The sequence below is a fragment of the Dama dama genome, chromosome 18, assembly GCF_033118175.1.
Source record: "Dama dama isolate Ldn47 chromosome 18, ASM3311817v1, whole genome shotgun sequence".
Lineage (NCBI taxonomy): Eukaryota > Metazoa > Chordata > Mammalia > Artiodactyla > Cervidae > Dama > Dama dama.
The window spans coordinates 50,284,269-50,305,600 of NC_083698.1; positions in this window are offsets into that span (position 1 = coordinate 50,284,269).

The following is a 21,332-nucleotide window of genomic DNA, read 5'->3' on the forward strand; positions in this document are numbered from 1 at the left end:
CTTTCTTAAAATAACCATAAGTTCTATGCCTTAAACAAATCCTTCTAAAATTATCTAAAAGGGAGAGGGAGAAAAAGAGGCAAAACCCCTCTCCTCCTCTGAATTCAACTGCATTGAAATAAGTAGCTAACACTGGGGAAAATGACAGAGGTCATTTTTATAGGAAGATTGCTAATCTGTCTAGAGCTCTTTAAAGAAAGCCCTGAAACATTTCACAGTGCCAAGTTAAAAAAAATTTATGTTAGTTTTGATGGACAGTTCCATGCTGATTGGAAGAATATAAATATCCCAAGGGAGACTGCATATTGAAAATTAATCTCAGCATCCACAAAATACTAGTATGTGTTGCTTTAACTACATACAGTAGATTCAGTGCCCCTAAATTTTAAACCCAGGGCAATAGTTTCTTTATCATATTGTTGTCTCTACATATCTATAATACAAAACCAGCTTGTAAAACAAAATGTTACAGAGCATCGTCAACAGAAATGAATCAGTACTATTACCTCCTTATGCACCTATATGCCCACCTAGCTACTTATCTGCCTATTAACCAGTATCTAACTTTTGAGAAAATGAAACAAAAAGCTTCAAAAAAAATCCATTTTGAGATTGTCACCACAAAATAAGTATGTCTTAACTAACTTGTGATACAGTTTGACACCAAAAATTTCCACCTCCCTATGTCCTGTATTATTCGTTATGAAATAGATCAGAGAGGAAAGACATTGTTTTTGTAGAAAAGTGGCTTGTTTTGTTTCTCAGAGTTGCCCTGATACTTTCCATAGACATTTTTCTGAGCCTTATTCTGAATTTGCATCTGTTTAAGGATCTGTGCAAAGATGACTGTGAGAATCTCCTGGAGGACAGTTTTAACACTGTGTATTAGTGGGAAGGAATGCTGTGGTTATCTAGCAACGCCTTTCATTGGTTTGGCTTCGGGTCAAGTGAGAGTCAGAGAACACATGAGTGGTGAGTTCAGCTCCGTGATTTTGTCTGCTCTTTCCTGAAGAGTCAAAGGTTTATATGTAATTTACCTGCTATACCAGTTACCTGGAGCTCTTTCACAGTGTATAGAATTTGTGCCCAAATCTAGGAATCTAGTGGAGTCTGTCCTACCTATTTGTCTCTCTGGATGACCTCATGGTATTTTAGATTCCATTTCTTAGAACTATAATCTCCTTTAGGCATTCTGGCAGATTGATATATCATTTATTTGCAGTAAACTTCCCTGTGAATAGAAGATATGTCCCATGTCTGAGTTGAATCTCAAAGTCAGACATGTAGGCCAAAAAACTTTGATAATGGTATATGTTCAGTTTCCAACTGAAAATGCCCCTTTATGTTTGAGAAGCCCAAAAAGTTCTGAGTTGGTCATTAAGAAGCCATTGCCCTGCTCTATGTCCTCTGGTGTTTTTTGATGGTTCAGAAAATAGCAAAACAGTATACTGTCCAAGTGTGGGGAAAGGCTATGCCTATGAAAGGAACATTAAAAATTCACAGTTAAGCCTAAACTAAACTTTCTTATTTGTTTTAACCCAGTAGATATTTTTTAAGCACTTGATGACTATGCTTATATTAAGCCTTTTATATTTCAGAAAGTGATGTATACCTTTTGGGAGACAGTTAGCAGTAACATGTACTATATGACTGTTAGTACTAATGCTTTTGTTAGCGCCACTTGAAAGCAGAATCCTGTCTCCCAAAGGTAACCTATTTCCCATCTAAGTCACTGATGGAACTGCTGAATAATTAGCTAGCAATACCTTACATATTAATGTTTCAAATCATTCATCACTTGAAATCCTGTATTCAGCCTCAGCACACATTCCTAAAAAAAGATTCATGCTTGTAACTAAAAAAGTAGGAGGTTCTCTTCAGACATAACAGAAGACACTATACTCAAGGAGAGATAGTCAGTCCCATTATGAATAGTTTATACATAGACCTTCATGTTTTCTATATGTCTTATTGAAAATCATCTCATCTCTTATTAAGGCATGCACTAGATTATAGGTGTTTATGGACACCACTTTGTTTTTGAAAGCAACTGACTAAGGAGAAATTTCTTGAATATGCAACATCCATAGAAAAGTTGAACTTCATTGGTCAAAAAGGTGAGTAGTATTTTCAAATCACCTATTTGCAGAGTAGAATTACACTGCACAGACTTGTATTTAGGCATCCCTGAAGATAGACGATGTTGAATGCCATGCAGCATTTGATTAAATGAGACAGCATGGAGCACCATGCTATGACATTGTTTTAGATTACAGGCTATGCCAAAAGTCATTTAATAGCATGATCAGGAAGAAGGGAAGGGACCCCAGTGAAAGGTTTCTCTGCTCATCATACCTGCCTTTTAAAGTTTCTCTTATTTCCATTAGCCTATTTTTTCCCTGTTCTTCTCTATATTCCCTTTTCATTTAGAAATTCATTTCATTCCCTCCTGTATTCAATGATGCTCCTTGCTTCAGGGGCCCTTTATAGTAATTTATTCCATATGCTTATTATCCTTTGTGTAAAAGACTTTTACCTTCTTTTTTTTCCCCTTGTTCCCAACTTTCTAATTTTCAGATCATATCTACTCACTTCTCTGGTCTTGAAGCATAAAGAGTTTGCTTGGATCAATTTTATCAATCCACCTTATAATTTTTAAAACTTCAATTGTGTTACATGAAGTCATTTCTTTTCCACTGAGAATTTGTTCAGCTTTCCCCATCTTTTCACATAACTTAATCGCTGAGATCTGGTATCATTCATATAATTGGTCCATACCGTTCACCTGAAGAGCAATTAAACCTTGCAAAGGTTTGGTGACTAGCACTGTTTAAATTATATAAGGCAAGGACTAGAAAAGTTGTATCAATAGCAATACTATAATGTTTTCAATTGATAAAAGACCCAAGTGCCTCAATTTATGTTTACTATTACTATAATATTACATTACATACTTCAGTAAGCTTCAGGAAACAAAAAATAGTATATCTATCATTTGACAGAGGAATTGTGTGTGTTTATTTTAATAATCCATTAACCCAAATAAAGACAAACTTTTTTTTTTTTTTGTAAAACACATCAATGCTCAGATTTCCATTAGGTTTATACCCACACAGTTTGAAGGGCTGGTTTAATAAAATTACATTACTTATCTCCTAGAAGGCTTATTTAGGCTTCTTCTGCCCCGTTAGATAGTATTAGTACATTTTAAGTAAATAGATATTTCTTTTCCAGAAAACCTCCCACCTATACTTATGAGTCTTTTTATTCCAAATGGTAAAAAAGTGGGATATTAATGCACAATGCAGACAAGTAAAGAAGAAATATGTCCTCAAAGATATGATTTAGATAAGGCACATCTAAGGTTTTTTTAAAAAAATTCATTTACTACTCACATATTTAATTGAATACCAGTTTTGACTCATAATAAACATAGATATGAAGTTTTAAAGGTATTAGAGGATGGAGGCTTTAAAAACATTTGTTAATGGTGGATTCTTTCTCAGAAAGAATAATAGTGCTTATTTTTAAAAGCCTTGCTATGACCTTTACTTAGTTTAAATTAGGTGACTTGGGAAAAACTAGTTCTCTGATAACTGCACTTACTTAAAAATTGTTCAAATGAAGTTAAATTATAAAATGATTATTTTTAAAGACAATGAAAAAAGCCTTTTAGAGGTTTTCCTACACTCAGATGTCTACAAATTGCTTGTATGTAATATCCAGTGTTAAAGCTCTGAATGAATATGGATGCAGGGCAGTGTGCAAACTGTCCAGACCTCACATTATCTTAATGACTTGGAGCAGCAATTCTCAATCACCTTACTGTCCTGTATTTTCTGAAATACCTCTTCGATGTTCACTGTTCTCCATATAGGGACAAGGGCCCCTACCTAAGAGATTTCTGCATAGACATTCTTTTGACTAATACCTACCACTAAAATGACTGTATTTTTTACTTAAGAACAAAATGATGGGTAGTTTTGGTGATGGGGTCAAAAAACACAGTTATTTTTCTTAGACCAGTGGTTCTCAACTCCTGCTGTACATTAATATCACCTGGAAAGCTTTAAAACATGCTAGTCTCCAAGTCTAAACCCAGGCCAGTTAAGTCAGTCTTTAGGGGAGGGATTTGGAACTGAGGTTTTCAAGGCTGTTAACAGACATTGAGAGTTGAGATGCATTTATTTAAACTAATTGTTCTCACCTGGGTCAGGGTGCCTATTAGACGAGACAATATCTTCTAGAATGCACAGAATGTGGGGTGGGGGCACAGAGAATATTCTAAACAGTTCCTACAGATTGCATGGCCATTCTTGTTTATTCAAAGTAGCATCTGAATGATATATCAATGTGTGTTTTTATAGAGCTTGCCGCATGTTGCTGATGTGCCCTTCACTCACATTTGAGAATCATATACTTAGGTTATTTGTCCATGCACATATGTATTAATAGGGTCAAAGCAACAAATTAATTGGTTCTAAGAGCTTCAGATTTATCCTAAAAACTAATCTTGAATTTAGCATTTCTGGTATGTGCCAGAGGATACCCCCAATTTTTTTTTTCATAACTGGGAGTTGTGTGCATGTATATGTTTCTCAAAATATTTTCTTTAGAACAAAATCTTGTGGTGAGATAATGGTTATGTCTTTCCATATGAAAAAACATGTTGGGGGTGGGCAATTCTTTGATCTAATAAGATTGGGAAGTGTAGTTTCAAGCAGTGCTAAAATCGATTTCTTTAAAGCATAATCTATGAGAGACTGGTATGTGCTGGTATACCCTGGGAATTTTCTAGAGCAGTGCTCCTCAGATTTAATGTACATACAAATTTATCTGGAGGCATAGTAGAAAGAATACTTGTTAGGGATCTTGTCACGGCTAATAAGTCAAAACAGGGATAAAGGGGTCATAAAAGGAACTAATATTTATTGATTGACTACCATTAAATAATTACATATGCCAGGAGGGGCGGCCGTGAGAAGATACCCCTCGTCCAAGGTAAGGAGCAGCAGCTGCGCTTTGCTGGAGCAGCTGTGAAGAGATACCCCACGTCCAAGGTAAGAGAAACCCAAGTAAGATGGTAGGTGTTGTGAGAGGGCATCAGAGGGCAGACACACTGAAACCATAATCACAGAAAACTAGCCAATCTGATCACAGGACCACAGTCGTGTCTAACTCAGTGAAACTAAGCCATGCTGTGTGGGGCCACCCAAGACGGACGGGTCATGGTGGAGAGGTCTGACAGATTGTGGTCCACTGGAGAAGGGAATGGCAAACCACTTCAGTATTCTTGCCTTGAGAACCCCATGAGCAGTATAGGAAGGCAAAATGATAGAATACTGAAAGAGGAACTCCCCAGGTCAGTAGGTGACAATACGCTACTGGAGATCAGTGGAGAAATAACTCCAGAAAGAATGAAGGGATGGAGCCAAAGCAAAAACAACACCCAGTTGTGGATGGGACTGGTGATAGAAGCAAGGTCTGATGCTGTAAAGAGCAATATTGCATAGGAACCTGGAATGTTAGGTCCATGAAACAAGGCAAATTGGAAGTGGTCAAACAGGAAATGGCAAGAGTAAATGTCGACATTCTAGGAATCAGCAAACTAAAATGGAGTGGAATGGGTGAATTTAACTCAGATGACCATTATATCTACTACTGTGGGCAGGAATCCCTTAGAGGAAATGGAGTAGCCATCATAGTCAACAAAAGAGTCCAAAATGCATTACGTGGATGCAATCTCAAAAATGACAGAATGATCTCTTCGTTTCCAAGGCAAACCATTCAATATCACAGTAATCCAAGCCTATGCCCCAACCAGTAATGCTGAAGAAGCTGAAGTTGAACATTTCTATGAAGACCTACAAGACCTTTTAGAACTAACACCCAAAAAAGATGTCCTTTTCACTATAGGGGTCTGGAATGCAAAAGTAGGATGTCAAGAAACACCTGGAGTAACAGGCAAGCTTGGCCTTGGAGTACAGAATGAAGCAGGGCAAAGGCTAATAGAGTTTTGCCAAGAGAATGCACTGGTCATAGGAAACACCCTCTTCCAACAACACAAGAGAAGACTCTACACATGGACATCACCAGATGGTCAACACCGAAATCAGATTGATTATATTCTTTGCAGCCAAAGATAGAGAAGCTCTATACAGTCAGCAAAAACAAGACGGGGAGCTGTCTGTGGCTCAGATCATGAACTCCTTATTGCCAAATTCAGACTTAAACTGAAGAAGGTAGGGATAACCACTAGACCATTCAGGTATGACCTAAATCAAATCCCTTATGAATATACAGTGGAAGTGAGAAATAGATTTAAGGGACTAGATCTGTTAGACAGAGACCCTGATGAACTATGGACGGAGGTTCGTGACATTGTGCAGGAGACAGGGATCAAGACCATCCCCATGGAAAAGAAATGCAAAAAGGCAAAATGGTTGTCTGAGGAGGGCTTACAAATAGCTGTGAAACGAAGAGAAGCTAAAAGCAAAGGAGAAGAGGAAAGATATTCCCATTTGAATGCAGAGTTCCAAAGAATGGCAAGGAGAGATAAGAAAGACTTCCTCAGTGATCAATGCAAAGAAATAGAGGAAAACAACAGAATGGGAAAGACTAGCGATCTCTTCAAGAAAATCAGAGATACCAAGGGAACACTTCATACAAAGATGGGCTCAATAAAGGACAGAAATGGTATGAACCTAACAGAAGCAGAAGATATTAAGAAGAGGTGGCAAGAATACACAGAAGAACTGTACAAAAAAAATCATCATGACCCACATAATCATGATGGTGTGATCACTCACCTAGAGCCAGACATCCTGGAGACCAAAGTCAAGTGGGCCCTAGGAAGCATCACTAGAAACAAAGCTAGTGGAGGTGATGGGATTCCAGTTGAGCTATTTCAAATCCTGAAAGATGATGCTGTGAAAGTCCTGCACTCACTATGCCAGCAAATTTGGAAAACTCAGCAGTGGCCACAGGACTGGAAAAGGTCTGTTTTCATTCCAATCCCTAAGAAAGGCAATCCCAAAGAATGCTCAAACTACCTCACAATTGCACTCATCTCACATGCACTCATCTCATGAGCTATTAAAGTAATGCTCAAAATTCTCCAAGCCAGCCTTCAGCAATACATGAACCAAGAACTTCCAGATGTTCAAGCTGGTTTTAGAAAAGGCACAGGAACCAGAGATCAAATTGCCAATATCTGCTGGATCATCAAAAAAGCAAGAGAGTTCCAGAAAAACATCTATTTCTGCTTTATCGACTATACCAAGCCTTTGACTGTGTGGATCACAATAAACTGTGGAAAATTCAGAAGGAGATTTGAATACCAGACAACCTGACCTGCCTCTTGAGAAACCTGTATGCAGGTCAGGAAGCAACAGTTAGAACTGGACATGGAACAACAGACTGGTTCCAAATAGGAAAAGAAGTACATCAAGGCTGTATATTTTCACCCTGCTTATTTAACTTCTATGCAGAGTACATCATGAGAAATGCTGGGCTGGAAGAAGCACAAGCTGGAATCAAGATTTCTGGGAGAAATATCAATAACCTCAGATATACAGATGACACCACCCTTATGGCAGAAAGTGAAGAAGAACTAAAGAGCCTCTTGATGAAAGTGAAAGAGAAGAGTGAAAACATTGGCTTAAAGCTCAACATTCAGAAAATTAAGATCGTGGCATCTGGTCCCATCACCTCATGGGCAATAGATGGTGAGACAGTGGAAACAGTGTCAGACTTTATTTTTTTGGGCTCCAAAATCACTGTGGATGGTGACTGCAGCCATGAAATTAAAAGACGCTTACTCCTTGGAAGGAAAGTTATGACCAACTTAGATAGCATATTAAAAAGCCAAGACATTACTTTGCCAACAAAGGTCTGTCTAGTCAAGGCTATGGTTTGTCCAGTGGTCATGTATGGATGTGAGAGTTGGACTGTGAAGAAAGCTGAGCGCCAAAGAAATTGATGCTTTTGAACTGAGGTGTTGGTGAAGACTCTCGAGAGTCCCTTGGACTGCAAGGAGATCCAGCCAGACCATCCTAAAGGAGATCAGTCCTGGGTGTTCATTGGAAGGACTGATGCTGAAACTGAAACTCCAATACTTTGGCCACCTCATGCGAAGAGTTGACTCATTGGAAACGACCTTGATGCTGGGAGGGATTGGTGGCAGGAGGAGAAGGGGACGACAGAGGATGAGATGGCTGGATGGCATCACCGACTCGATGGGCATGAGTTTGAGTAAACTCCGGGATTTGGCGATGGACAGGGAGGCCTGGCGTGCTACGATTCATGAGGTCACAAAGAGTCAGACATGACTGAGCGAGTGAACTGAACTATACCCAAGTAACCATCACTCAGAGCAAACTAGTATATTTTCTTTCCCCAGTAAATTACTTCATACTCTTTCCCACATAATGATCCTCCCTCTCAGAGGAGGCTCTATCTTGATTTCTATCACTTTGGTTAGTTTTTGCCTATTTTTGGACTTCATACAAATGGAAATATACCATATGTACTCATTTATGCCTGTCTTCTTTCACTGAATATATTTGTGTTGAGATTCATCCATTTCCTTGTGTGTATATGTGGTTAATTCATTCTCCTATTGGTAGATGTTTACACCGTGGCCAGGTTTTTGATATGATGAATAGAGTCTCTATGAATATTCTTGTAAAATAAATTTGTAGATGTAAGAACTCATTCCTTAGGCAGGTCTACGTAGCAATGGAGTTGCTATATCATAGAGTAAGCATAGAGTAAACTTTATTAAAGCTTCTCATGCACCAAAAGTAGTGGTGCCTTTACAAAGACTTTGTGCCATCAGCAGTGAATGGCAGTTCCAGTTATTCTACTTTTTACCTCCTTTAATTTCTTAACTTTTTATCCATTTCTTCCTAGATGTGCAAAATTAATAAAAAAGGAGAGTGTTCTTCTTCTAAAAGACTACCTTGGAATAATGTGCAAAATTAATAGAAAAAAAAATTCCTTTGACAACTGTATGTGTGCCCACCATACCCAGCTTTAATAGGGTGATTTTTCAAACCAAAGAAATAAAGACAGTGACATGACCATTATAGAACCCAGGATAAGGGCCAAACACAGCTATTGGTAAGGCAAAGATAAAAGGAAATATGGACAGACAAGATGCTTTAGAAGGAAAAGGAGGAATAAGAAGGGGAATGCAGGAAGCATCAAAGACAAATGCAAATGCGGGTAGAACAACAAAGGCAGGTGGGAAGGTGACTGGGATCCAGAATAGGTGAAGCCTGAAAGCCTTCATTGGCAGGGCAAATATCAAAGAAAGAAAGAGTGACGGCCAGGGAGCAATCAGGAATTGCCTACTCAGAATGGGTTCTGTTTGAAAATCAGCGTGGAGTTATACTTTTACATAAGTTTTTCCTAAGAAGAATCACAAAAATCAGCATGGAGTTATACTTTTACATAAATTTTTCCTAAGAAGAATCACATTTCCCTCTCTCACTAAGAGACTAATGTGATTATTAATGTGATTTTAGCCCCACTTTTGCTCATCGATCACTCTCTTTCATTCATCAACCTGATTTTGGTGCAAGTTGGTAATTTTCCCAGTCCTTTTCCACCATGTGTGCCGAACTCAGGTGCAGACTCAGTTCTTTGGTTTTGCTCCTGCAGTGTTGGGCTTCATTTGCGGCTCAGCTGGTAAAGAATCTGCTTGCAATTGGGTGACCTGGGTTTGATTCTGGGTTGGGAAGATCCCCTGGAGAAGGGAAAGGCTACCCACTGCTGTATTCTGGTCTGGAGAATTCCGTGGACGTATAGTCCATGGGGTCGCAAAGAGTTGGACACGACTGAGACACTTTCACTTTTCTTTCTGCAGTGTTGTCTCAGGGCTGTGGCCTCTCTTTATGTAAGAGGCTTCTGTTTCTAGGCCAAACATTCAATAATTTCCCTTAGTCAATTTCAAGAGCTCAGCGGTATCACCTAAATTTGGAGCTCTAAACCAGTCTCCCCAGGCTAAAATTAATCACAAATCCCCAAAAAAGCATTTTAAAGACACTAGCAGCATGAGTCTAAAAGTAGCTCTTTGAATGACTCTAAAAATACATAGTACTCAGCTATACTTATTGATTCCTATTCTTGTCTACTGGCTCAGCTTCTTCATTGATTTTTGTATGGTCAGCCCACTCAAGATGTCTATTCCCTTGTTTTCTGTCCATCCACCCTCTGCTCAACCAGGACCTGTTTCACTCACATGAATATCCAATTTTCCTAATTATAGGGCTTAATCAGAACTGCCTTCTGGTGCTTGCCCCACCCCAGTTGCTGGTTTCCCTGGTAACTGATGAGCCAACCTAATGTCAATTCTTCCTGTAAACCATAGCCTCCTTTTATTCCAAGTTACAAGATTGTTCCTGCATTCTGCCTGCTTTTTGCCAAACATCATCTCTCCAGGATCTTTGCTTCTGACTCGTAAGAATCCTTATCCAAAAAGTCTTTGATGTCTTTGTCACTGCTTCTGGGTTCTTTCTTTGGTTCTGCTGCTGGGCAAATATAAGCCTGCAGAACTGAGGGGTGCAGCCCAACAATGTTATTTTACATTTGTGGAAAGTTTGCTGTGAAAAATGATATGAAATTTAGACCCGGCTTGTTATGGTCAGCTCTCCCACTTTCCCAAGGAATTTTTAAGACCCATTTATGAGACTAGAACTTAATAGGCAACAGTTGTACCAAAGTTTTCTTTAGCCACCACCACATTAGAAGTTATCATTCATGTAAGGGTATGTAGAAAGAAGACAGGTCTTGCCATTTGAATGCCCTTCTTAGAGAACTTACAATTTGGAGATGCATGACCAAGAAATAGAGATGATCAACCAATAGCAGGGTAATTTATTTAATCTGTTCATCTCTCTTATGTTTTATGCATTGCTGAGTAGCAAACTACAGGTGGACGTATCAAATACATGAAGCTTTATAAGCCAATGGCCCAGGATATATTATATATGATTGTTTAGTTCTACATTGCTATCCATATCAGGTAATTAAAATTTTTTCAAAGGACTGATTTTTGAAAAGCATGTTTAAGTCAGAAGCCTATCTTACTCAAAGCTGCAAAATTTTTGTCTTGATTATTTTCATTAAAAGTTATACAGTGTTTCTATCTCCTTAGATACGGCATAATTGTTTAAACTTAACCCAGTAAGAATAGGATGCAACTGATAGGTTTTATTGGTTCCATGGAGATTAAAATAAGAATTTTACTATTTTTTTTGGTCAAATATCAACCAAGAGTAAATAAAACAAGAAATATCTTCAGAAAGCTATATGTGAAATATAAATGTATGACAAAGGATATCAACAAAATTTTGGAAAAGTAATCTAAATTTTTTATAACTGTAAAGATACTCAATTGTTCTAAGAGGAAAAATATAAACAATATAAAGACTGTAACACAGAAAGTAGCACTTGGTGCTTTACATAAGAACTAATTGCCAGTTTCATAAAATATACACGGAAGTTACAATCCTCACATTCTATTTAATTATATATTTAAAAACTCATAAGAACTAAGAAAAGATTAATTATCACCTACTGCATAATTAAAATTCTTCAATGCATCTTTATATTTTCCCTTTTGCTTTGTATGTACACTTGTTTCAATTTATGACTACCAGCATATGATGCAAAAAAATGCATATACTGTTAAAATCACTGACTTTATGGCATCTTTTCTCTCCAATATTCTATATGAAATAAGTGAATCAAAGATTTTTTTTTTCACCCTATTGTCTTTACTCTAAAAGCCACTCAAGGTCTTAATAAGAAGAAATAGTAAGTACTAGTTGTAAAATAGTCTGTCAATCAATCAAGCACTTACACTTTGGGCAGCCCACTCATGGAGCTTTAGAAAAGATTTTTAAAAACACAAATAAAGGAAAATCACAATTAAATTAAATGTGGATCGGAAAAATCCCTTTTATATTGATTTTATTACCAGAATTTGGAGAGAAGGCTTCTGATTGTATTAAGCTAATGTTGTAATGGGTGAAATGAAAGAGACAATTAGACCCTTGGCCAGTTGATCACAGAAAAAGTGTTCCCCTGAGCCCTTCATTCAAGCACCTGGGAGGAGGAGCGCATCCCCTTCTACTTAATTGATCCCTGTAAATCTCTTGGCTAGTTTTTGGCATTTTTCTGTACTGTCTATAATGAGGAAGATGAGATGAGGGAGTGAAATCCCTAGGAATAAAATAGAAGGTGCTATGCTACTAGTCTCCTTTTATGAAGTTAATTGCAAATAATAATGATGGGTGAAAATTTTAGATCATCTGGTATGAAATATAAAATATTTCAAAATTCTATTCTGCTTTTTTCTTTCTTAGATAAAAAGTTTGTGGATATAAGTAAGCTTCCGGGTTTTCAAGAATTTTGAGGGGGGTTGCACTACCTACTTCCATCATGGTCTCTAAAATTGTGTGCATCAGATAATATCCTCAAACAATGCATTTTTATCTAACTACCAGAAATATTTGCCCAAATAATTTGTGTTTGCAAATTTAGAGGCTGGGTTAAGACCATTTGCAAAAATTGGCCCTGGAAATGTCAAGTACACAGAGCCTTTATATAGCATCATAAATATTAAAAGGTAGAAAACCTAGATCATTAAGTTCCAGAGAAGTAATGCAACATATCTACCCAGTTAACTCTCAAAAGAACAGGAGGGTGCAAATCTTTGGGAAGGGGAATACTTAGAGCTTCCACTTAAAAATTCCCCACCTTAGGCGCAATTTATACATACTGTCACACATTCTTGGGTTCAAAGATAGATCAAGTGAAGCTTTTCTCTTTTAAAATGGATATTTTGTTTTCCATTGGCCTTTTGCCACATTTAAGTGGACATAGCCTGAAAGGGAGGCTGATCTCCAGGAGCCCTTTGTTTTGGTCTGTGAGGAATGAGTGTTGTAGGCCTTCACTCTACGGTACAATTCTGTACAGTACAGTACAGTATCTACAGATACTTCACTCTACAGGATCAAGTCCAAATGGCCATTGCTTCCTATTACCTATTTAAAATACACAGTTGAGAGATAAAACATGGACAATCTGAGGTGATAGAAAAGGAGGAAATAGGGTTTCATGACATTTTTGCAGCAAATGGTATTCAGAACATAATGGTTAACAGTGACCAACCTATAAGATTCTAGAAGAGAATATAATTCTCCATTCTGTATGAGAATGAGAAATTTTGTTGAACAATTTTATAATGAAAAATTCCTTAAGGCCACTTTTTTAACTTAAGGGTAATTTTAAAATGTAATGAGATAATATTCCTAGTAGCATGCCTTGTAGTTAAAAAAATAATTTCCCACAAACTGTCTTTTTTTTTTAAGATTTTTTTTTTTTTTTTCTTTTTGATGTGGACCATTTTATTGAATTTGTTACAATATTGCTTCTGTTTTTCTGTTTTGGTTTTTTTGGCCATGAGGCATGTGGGATCTTGGCTCTTTAACTAAAAATTGAACCACAACCCCTGCACTGGACGGTGAAGGCTTAACCGCTGAACCCCTAGGGAGTCCCACAAACTCTCTGATTTGATCTTTATAACAAAATGGGGGGTTTGCTTTGTTATTCTTATCTGTACGCTGAGAATAATGGAAGCCAAAGATCTAAAGTGTTTCACGAAATATTATACTGTGATAAGCTCGTGCTTCTGCCCACACTCAGTCATTAAGTTGTGTCCAGCTATTTGCAACCTCACGGACTGTAGCCCACCAGACTCCTTTTTCCAGGCAAGAACACTGGAGTGGGTTGCTATTCTCCATTTTCAAATCCAGTGTGTAGCTCCACAGAGCTGTTAGGTATTTAAAATAGGAAAAAGGTCTCATTGTTTGCAAATATTTTCTCCCATTTTGTGGCATACTTTAAAAAAATAAGTTTAGGATGTGAAAAATCTCATAACATCCATACAAAAAAAAATTAGCTTGAGAATATGAAAAGAGCAAACTCTTGAATTTTACATGAAAAAAAAAAAACATTAAAATACAAAGGTCTATACCTAGAATAAATTCCAGATTGAACTCAGAGGGAAAAATCATGAAACACCCTCTGCACCAAGGTACTACTGGGGTTCTTGCATACCAGTCCCCAATCAATTTTTTCTAGTTTTCTTGTGATACTGTGTGGTGTTTTCAGTTGCCTCCCTAGGCTTAAATTTTTGTATAAGACACAGTTCCAGTCTCTGTATCATCAGCACTGTAGAATCACAATATCCTCTGGTTTCAAGAAATTCTCATATTGTTGTTTTTGTTCACTCACTCAATGTTGTGTACAGCTTCTTGCGACCCCATCGACTGCAACATGCCAGGCTTCCCTGTCCTTCACCGTTTCCCAGAGCTTGCTCAAACTCATGTCCATTGAGTCAGTGATACCATCCAACCATCTTGTCTTCTGTCATCCCCTTCTCTTTTTGTGTTTAATCTTTCCCAGCAACAGAGGTCTTTTCCAGTGAGTCAGCTCTTCACATCAGCTGGCCAAAGTATTGGAGCTTTGGCTTCAGCATCAGTCCTTCCAATGAATATTCACTGTTGATTTCCTTTAGGATTGACTGGTTTGATCTCCTTGCAGTCCAGGGGACTCTCAAGAGTCTTCTCCAACACAACAGTTCAAAAGGATCAATTCTTCAGTGCTTAGCCTTCTTTATGGTCCGACTCTCACATACATACATGACTATAGCTTTCACTATATGGACTTTTGTAGGCAGAATAATGTCTCTGCTTTTTAATACTCTGTCTAGATTTGTCACAGCTTTTCTTCCAAGGAGCAAGCGTCTTTTAATTTCATGGCTGCAGTCACCATCTGCAGTGATTTTGGAACCCAAGATAATAGAGTATTTCACCATTTCCGTTGTTTCCCCATCTGTTTGCCATGAAGTGATGGGATCAGATGCCATGATCTTCATTTTTTGACTGTTGAGTTTTAAGCCAGCTTCTCCTTCTCCTCTTTCATCCTTATCAGGAGGCTCTTTAGTTCTTCTTTGCTTTCTGCCACAAGGGTGGTGTCATCAGCATATCTGAGTTTATTGATATTTCTCCCAGAAATCTTGATTCCAGCTTGTGCTTCATCCAGCCTGGCAATTTCACATGATGTACTCTGCATGTAAGTTATATAAGCAGGGTAACAATATATGGCCTTGACATACTCCTTTCCCAACTGTGAACCAGTCCATTGTTTCAAGTCTGATTCTAACTGTTGCTTCATGACCTGCATACAGGTTTCTCAGGACGCAGGAAAATTGGTCTGGTACTCCCATCACTTTAAGAATTTTCCACAGTTTGTTGTGATCCACACAGTAAAAACTTTAGCACTGTCAGTGAAGCAGAAAATAATGTTTTTCTGGAATTCTTTTGCTTTTTCTATGATCCAGTGTTTGTTGGCAATTTGATCTCTCGTTCCTCTGCCTTTTCTAAATCCAGCTTGTATTTCTGGAAGTTCTCGGTTCACTACTATTGAAGCCTCTATTGGAGAATTATGAGCATGACCTTGCTAGCATGTGAAGTGAGTGCAATTGTGTGGTAGTTTGAACATTCTTTGGCATTGCCGTTCTTTGGTGTTGGAATGAAAACTGACCTTTTCCAGTCCTGTGACAAATGCTGAATTTTCCAAATTTGTTGGCATATTAAGTCCAGCACTTTCACAGCATCATCTTTCAGGATTTGAAATAGTTCAGCTCGAATTCCATCACCTCCACTAGCTTTGTTTCTAGTGATCCTTCCTAGGGCCCACTTGACTTTGGTCTCCAGGATGTCTGGCTCTAGGTGAGTGATCACACCATCATGATTATGTGGGTCATGATGATTTTTTTTGTACAGTTCTTCTGTGTATTCTTGCCACCTCTTCTTAATATCTTCTGCTTCTGTTAGGTTCATACCATTTCTCTCCTTTATTGAGCCCATCTTTGCATGAAATGTTCCCTTAGTATCTCTAATTTTCTTGAAGAGATCTCTAGTCTTTCCCATACTATTGTTTTCCTCTATTTCTTTGCACTGATCACTGAGGAAGGTTTTCTTATCTCTCCTTGCCATTCTTTGGAAATCTGCATTCAGATGGATATATCTTTCCTTTTCTCCTTTGCCTTTGCTTCTCTTCTTTTCTCAGCTATTTGTAAGGGCTCCTCAGACAACCATTTTGCCTTTTTGCATTTCTTGTGGATGGTCTTGATCACTGCCTCCTGTACAATGTTACAAACTTTTGTCCATGGTTCTTCAGGTGCTCAGTCCATCAGATCTAGTCTCTTCAATCTATTTGTTACTTTCACTGTATAATCATTAAGGGATTTTTTTTTTTTATTTCATGTTTGAATGGCCTATTATTTAAGTCTGAATTTGGCAATAAGAAGTTCATGATCTGAGCCAAGTCAGCTCCCAGTCTTATTTTTGCTGACTGTATAGAGCTTCTCCATCTTCAACTGCAAAGAATATAATCAATCTGATTTTGGTATTGGCCATCTGGTGATGTCCATGTGCAGAGTCATTTCTTGTGTTGTTGGAAGAAGCTGTTTGCTAAGACCAGTGCATTCTCTTGGCAAAACTGTTAGCTTTCGTCTGCTTCATTTTGTACTCCAAGGCCAAGCTTACCTGTTATTCCAGGTATCTCTTGACTTCCTACTTTTGCATTCCAGTCCACTATGATGAAAGAACATCTTTTTTTTTTTTTTTTTGGTGTTAGTTCTATAAGGTCTTGTTGGTCCTCATAGAACTGTTGAGCTTCTTCAGCATTAATGGTTGGGGCATAGACTTGGATTACTGTCATACTGAGTGGTTTGCCTTGGAAATAAACCAAGATCATTCTGACTTTTTTGAGACTGCACCCAAGTACTGCATTTCAGATTCTTTTGTTGACTATAAGGGCAACTTCATTTCTTCTAAGGGATTCTTGCCCACAGTAGTAGATATAATATTCATCTGAATTAAATCCGCCCATTCCCATCCATTTTAGTTCACTGATTCCCAAAATGTTGATGTTTGCCCTTGCCATCTCCTGTTTGACCACTTCCAATTTACCTTGATTAATGGACCTAACATTCCAGGTTCCAATGAAATACTGTTTTTTTGCAGCATCAGACTACTTTCACCACCAGACATATCCACAACAAGTGGGTATTGCTTCCACTTTGGCTCAGCCTTTTCATTCCTTCTGGAGCTATTTTCCTGTTCTTCTCCAGTAGCATATTGGGCCCCTACAAACATGGGGAGTTCCTCTTTCAGTGTTATATCTTTTTGTCTTTGCATACTGTTCATGGGGTTCTCAAGTCAAGGATACTGAAGTGATTTGCCATTCCCTTCTCCAAGTGGGCTGTGTTTTATCAGCCTTCTAATCCCAGTTTTCTACAAAAGCTGAATACTAGCTACCTTTGCATTTTGGAATTTGACTTCAGTAGGCTAATTGTTTCTGCCTGCTTACCTTTGTTGGTGTGGTCAGTTGGGAATAGTATCTAATTTTTGAGCCAGGTTGAGAATTTTTTTTAAAAAAAATTTTATATATCATCTGTATGTGTTTGGAACCATGGGGGTATCCAAAAGCATGAACTTACAGAGTAATCTTGGCTGGAAGTGCAAACTGTTTCCTATATTGCTATTTCTTATTTTTCTTAAACATAATTTTGACCATTTTATTCTTTCCTAAAGTAATTTATTGAACTCTCCAAAGTATTAACCTAGGTGAATAGTAAATTCTCTGTTTTAGAAATTTTAAACTAAGTGAAGTTTTTTATTACTTAAAAAATATTATTTGAATCTTGAGTAATGATAAAATTTCATAGTGAAAACTCAAAATCATGGCTCCTTACATGTACTCTTCTTACCTTGTTTTAAAGGGCTCATGTCCAATTCAAACAGCAGTAAACCATTTAAGATATTCCCAAGAGAAGTAGCCTGAAAAAATATATCTTCTTCACTAGATTTTCACATAGAAAGAGAGCACAGGTAGTAAGTTATGAATTAAGCATAAAAAACAATATCTTACCTTAAGTAAATTTGGTTCAAATAGAGAAAGTTGATGCCTCCATTATACACAAATTTACCAATTTGAAATGTCTTACATTCTCCAGAATAGATCACATCCTGGGCCATAAATCTGGTCTTGGAAAATTCAAAAAAATTGAAATCATTCCAGTCATCTTTTCTGACCACAGTGCAGTAAGATTAGATCTCAATTACAGGAAAAAAATTGTTAAAACTTCAAACATATGGAGGCTAAATAACACGCTTCTGAATAACCAACAAATCATAGAAGAAATCAAAAAAGAAATCAAAATATGTATAGAAATGAATGAAAATGAAAACACAACAACCCAAAACCTATGGGACACTGTAAAAGCAGTGCTAAGGGGAAGGTTCATAGCATTACAGGCTTACATCAAGAAACAAGAAAAAAACCAAATAAATAACCTAACTCTACACCTAAAGCAATTAGAGAAGGAAGAAATGAAGAACCCCAGGGTTAGCAGAAGGAAAGAAATCTTAAAAATTAGGGCAGAAATAAATGCAAAAGAAACTAAAGAGACCATAGCAAAAATCAACAAAGCTAAAAGCTGGTTTTTTTTAAAAATAAACAAAATTGACAAACCATTAGCAAGACTCATTAAGAAACAAAGAGAGAAGAACCAAATTAACAAAATTAGAAATGAAAAATGGAGAGATCACAACAGACAACACTGAAATATAAAGGATCATAAGAGACTACTACCAGCAGCTCTATGCCAATAAAATGGACAACTTGGATGAAATGGACAAATTCTTAGAAAAGTATAACTTTCCAAAACTGAACCAGGAAGAAATAGAAGATCTTAACAGAACAATCACAAGCAAGGAAATCGAAACTGTCATCAAAAATCTTCCAGCAAACAAAAGCCCAGGACCAGATGGCTTCACAGCTGAATTCTACCAAAAATTTAGAGAAGAGCTAACACCTATCTTACTCAAACTCTTCCAGAAAATTGCAGATGAAGGTAAGCTTCCAAACTCATTCTATGAGGCCACCATCACCCTAATTCCAAAACCAGACAAAGATGCCACAAAAAAAGAAAACTACAGGCCAATATCACTGATGAACATAGATGCAAAAATCCTTAACAAAATTCTAGCAAACAGAATCCAACAACATATTAAAAAAATCATACACCACGACCAAGTGGGCTTTATCCCAGGAATGCAAGGACTCTTTAATATCCACAAATCAATCAATGTAATACACCACATTAACAAATTGAAAGATAAAAACCATATGATTATCTCAATAGATGCAGAGAAAGCCTTTGACAAAATTCAACACTCATTTATGATTAAAACTCTCCAAAAAGCAGGAATAGAAGGAACATACCTCAACATAATAAAAGCTATATATGACAAACCCACAGCAAACATCACCCTCAATGGTGAAAAATTGAAAGCATTTCCCCTGAAATCAGGAACAAGACAAGGGTGCCCACTCTCACCACTACTATTCAACATAGTGTTGGAAGTTCTGGCCACAGCAATCAGAGCAGAAAAAGAAGTAAAAGGAATCCAGATAGGAAAAGAAGAAGTGAAACTCTCACTGTTTGCAGATGACATGATCCTCTACATAGAAAACCCTAAAGACTCGACCAGAAAATTACTAGAGCTAATCAATGAATATAGTAAAGTTGCAGGATATAAAATTAACACACAGAAATCCCTTGCATTCCTATATACTAACAATGAAAAAACAGAAAGAGAAATTAAGGAAACAATACCATTCACCATTGCAACAAAAAGAATAAAATACTTAGGAGTATATCTACCTAAAGAAACAAAGGACCTATACATAGAAAACTATAAAACACTGATGAAAGAAATCAAAGAGGACACAAACAGATGGAGAAACATACTGTGTTCATGGATTGGAAGAATCAATATTGTCAAAATGGCTATTCTACCCAAAGCTGTCTATAGATTCAATGCAATCCCTATCAAGCTACCAACGGTATTCTTCACAGAACTAGACCAAAGAATTTCACAATTTGTATGGAAATACAAAAAACCTCGAATAGCCAAAGTAATCTTGAGAAAGAAGAAGGGAACTGGAGGAATCGACCTGCCTGACTTCAGGCTCTACTACAAAGCCACAGTCATCAAGACAGTATGGTACTGGCACAAAGACAGAAATATAGATCAATGGAACAGAATAGAAAGCCCAGAGATAAATCCACGAACCTATGGACACCTTATCTTTGACAAAGGAGGCAAGGATATGCAATGGAAAAAAGACAACCTCTTTAAGAAGTGGTGCTGGGAAAACTGGTCAACCACTTGTAAAAGAATGAAACTAGAACACTTTCTAACACCATACACAAAAATAAACTCAAAATGGATTAAAGATCTAAATGTAAGACCAGAAACTATAAAACTCCTAGAGGAGAACATAGGCAAAACACTCTCCGACATAAACCACAGCAAGATCCTCTATGACCCACCTCCCAGAATATTGGAAATAAAAGCAAAACTAAACAAATGGGACCTAATGAAACTTAAAAGCTTTTGCACTACAAAGGAAACTATAAGTAAGGTGAAAAGACAGCCCTCAGATTGGGAGAAAATAATTGCAAATGAAGAAACAGACAAAGGATTAATCTCAAAAATATACAAGCAACTCCTGAAGCTCAATTCCAGAAAAATAAATGACCCAATCAAAAAATGGGGCAAAGAACTAAACAGACATTTCTCCAAAGAAGACATACAGATGGCTAACAAACACATGAAAAGATGCTCAACATCACTCATTATTAGAGAAATGCAAATCAAAACCACAAGGAGGTACCATTACACGCCAGTCAGGATGGCTGCTATCCAAAAGTCTACAAGCAATAAATGCTGGAGAGGGTGTGGAGAAAAGGGAACCCTCTTACACTGTTGGTGGGAATGCAAACTAGTACAGCCGCTATGGAAAACAGTGTGGAGATTTCTTAAAAAACTGGAAATAGAACTGCCATATGACCCAGCAATCCCACTTCTGGGCATACACACTGAGGAAACCAGATCTGAAAGAGACACGTGCACCCCAATGTTCATCGCAGCACTGTTTATAATAGCCAGGACATGGAAGCAACCTAGATGCCCATCAGCAGATGAATGGATAAGGAAGCTGTGGTACATATACACCATGGAATATTACTCAGCCGTTAAAAAGAATTCATTTGAACCAGTCCTAATGAGATGGATGAAGCTGGAGCCCCTTATACAGAGTGAAGTAAGCCAGAAAGATAAAGAACATTACAGCATACTATCACATATATATGGAATTTAGAAAGATGGTAACGATAACCC